The following is a 2779-nucleotide window of genomic DNA, read 5'->3' on the forward strand; positions in this document are numbered from 1 at the left end:
CTTTGCGCTCCAAGACCCATTGCCTTCCAGCTTCCGTTTCCGGTGACCCAAGACCCATTGCATTCTCGCTGTTGTTCCTGATATTTTGATACCAGCAGACAAGCGCCTTAGCGCTTTTCATTTCCAACAAGCCAGCTGAACCGTGCACTTATTGGCTGTGCTTGAAACTTTAGGACTTTGCAAGTGATGGTAAGATTGTGCCGCACGACCGTCCTTTGTCAGCCACGTGTATGCATATCTGGCTGAACTGGATGAAGTTTTGTAAGACGACAATACACTCAGTGTTTTGCCTAGGAAGATACAGGAACAGACATTGATACGAGCTAATAGGAAGGTCTTTCAAATGTCCCTGTGTCCTGGAACAAGCCGCAGTGGTCTGTCCGGTTTGTAAATATTTGCGATACAGCATAGGAACTGGCAGCCGGCAATCATACAAGGTCACCCCGTATTGATTGCTACCTTCTAGGTCTGACTTGAAATGCATCCACACAAATATAAAATCATGGTTTGAAAGTCACAGGGATAAAACTGAATCCCTGCAAGATCTGAGGTTACTGAAAATTTCCCCTGAAAATAAAAGATTGAATCCAAGGAGACTGCAATCTTTTGATTTCTTTCTTCCTTTCTCTCTTTCTTTCTTCCTTCCTTCCTTTCTTTCTTTCTTTCTTTCTTTCTTTCTTTCTTTCTTTCTTTCTTTCTTTTTTTTTTTTGTTCTCTAGTTTTCCTCTCTGCTAATTGGTATCAAGGAAAAACTCTGATACATCAAGGCAAGATTAGTATGAGGTTTACAGAACCATAGATGAGAATATTATATGCATGATTTTGGAGTTGAATTTTTAATTATTTGTTTTTTATGTGTACGCACATTTGCCTGCATGGAAGCATGTGCACCATGTGTGTGCCTGGTACCCTTGGAGGGCAGAAGAGGGCGTTAGGTGCCGTGGAACTGGAGTTAAAGCTGGTTGTGAGCTGGCTGATGTCGTGGTAGGAACAAAACCCAGGTCTTCTGGAAAAGAGTCATTTCCAGCCTAGACGTTGAGTTTTATTTGTAAATATGAAAGAGAAAAAAACTAAACTACCCAGCATGTTTACATATGCATGTTTACACACCAATGGCGCGTTCTGTACACACCGGTGTGTGCTGTATGCTACACGTCTCTCGCATTCTGTCTTCCCTTCTTTCACTCATTCGTGCATCTTAGACCTGTAGGATTAGAATCAGAATTTACAGAGTAAAGCCCTGCAGTATTAGGGGCTGGAAACTGAACAGCCATATTTTCATGACACATCTAGTACTGCTCTCCCCAGAAAAGGAAACCATTCTTCCTTAAGAATTACATCTCTAACTAAAGTTTCAGAAAAGGAAACTCTTCTTCTACATTTCTAACAAGTTTAACGTGAGCAATTTTTTTTTTTTTTTTTTTTTTGTGAACGGATCCATAGATGAGTAGATGGTGATAGTCTTTTAAGATATTTGGCATCCGAGCATCTTGTTGTCTCTGAGCTTCTCATGGCTGTCATTGATTAACCCTCACATTTGCTCAAATACAATGTCAAGCAAACACTGACAGTGGCATCCCTGATGTGCTCAGAGAGTAAGAGACATAGCTGCTTTAGAATGGATACACATCTTCACGCCCTGTACAGTAAGCTGTGGATTGGGAGAAGGAATAGAAAATTAGCTGGTGGGATAATCAGATTTCTGTCAAGGAGACAAAATATATCAGAAAATCGGTTTATAAGGGGTTAAAGATTTATTTTGGTTTTGGGAGGTTTAAGTTGCTTGGTCCTAATCTGTGCGTGGGCTTGAGGTGCCTCAGTACACTCAGGGTGAGATACAAGACAGAGGAATCCTGTTCACCTTATCTATGGTAGTAGTGTTAGTTTCACATCAACTTGACACAAGCTAAAGGTATATACTGCATTTTCTTAATTAGGGATTAATGGGGTTGGTCCTAGCCCACTGTGGGTAGAACCATCCTTGGGCTTGTGGTCCTGGGTTCTTTTTTGTTTTTGCTTTCAATAACTTATTTTTTTTATTTGCTTTACATTCCAATCACAGCCCCCTCCCCCCTCTCCTCCCCATCCTACCCTTACAAGTCCTTTCCCCCAATTGCCCCCTCCCCTTCTCTTAAGGGGAGCTCCTCTTGGTTACTGCCCCATACCGGGACGTCTATCCTGGGATATCTTCCTATAGGCACATCCTCTCCCACTGACACCCAACCAGGCAGTTTTGGTAGGGGAGGGGAATCCAATGGCAAGGAATAAAGACAGAAACAACCCATGCTCCATTCATTAGATCCACGTGAAGACCAAGTTGCACGTTACGTTTGCATGCTCCCGGGTTGGTGGCCCAGTTGCCTGGGAGCCCCCATAGTCTCAGGTTAGTTTTCTCTGTAGGAGTTCTGGTGTTCTTGACTCCTCGTGCTTGCCCAATTCTATCCCTGACTCTTCCAGAAGACTCCCGAAGCTCTGCCTGATGATTGGCTATGGGTCACTGCATCTGCCTCCATCTGCTACTAGGTGAAGCCTCTCAGGAGACAGTTATGTTAGGTTCCTGTCATTAATAGTATTGGGTTGGCTCTCTCACATGGGATAGATCTCAGGTTGGGGCAGTCATTGGTTGGCTGTTCCCCCAGTCTCTGCTCCACCTTTATCCCTTTACTTTTTGTAGGAAAGACATTTTGGATTGAAGCTTTTATGGATTGAGTGGTGTCCCCCTTCCTCCTCTAGAAGTCCTGCCTGGCTACAGGAGGTGGCCACTTTTGGCTCTATTTGC

The sequence above is a fragment of the Rattus norvegicus genome, chromosome 20 (assembly GCF_036323735.1).
Source record: "Rattus norvegicus strain BN/NHsdMcwi chromosome 20, GRCr8, whole genome shotgun sequence".
NCBI classification, from domain to species: Eukaryota; Metazoa; Chordata; class Mammalia; order Rodentia; family Muridae; genus Rattus; species Rattus norvegicus.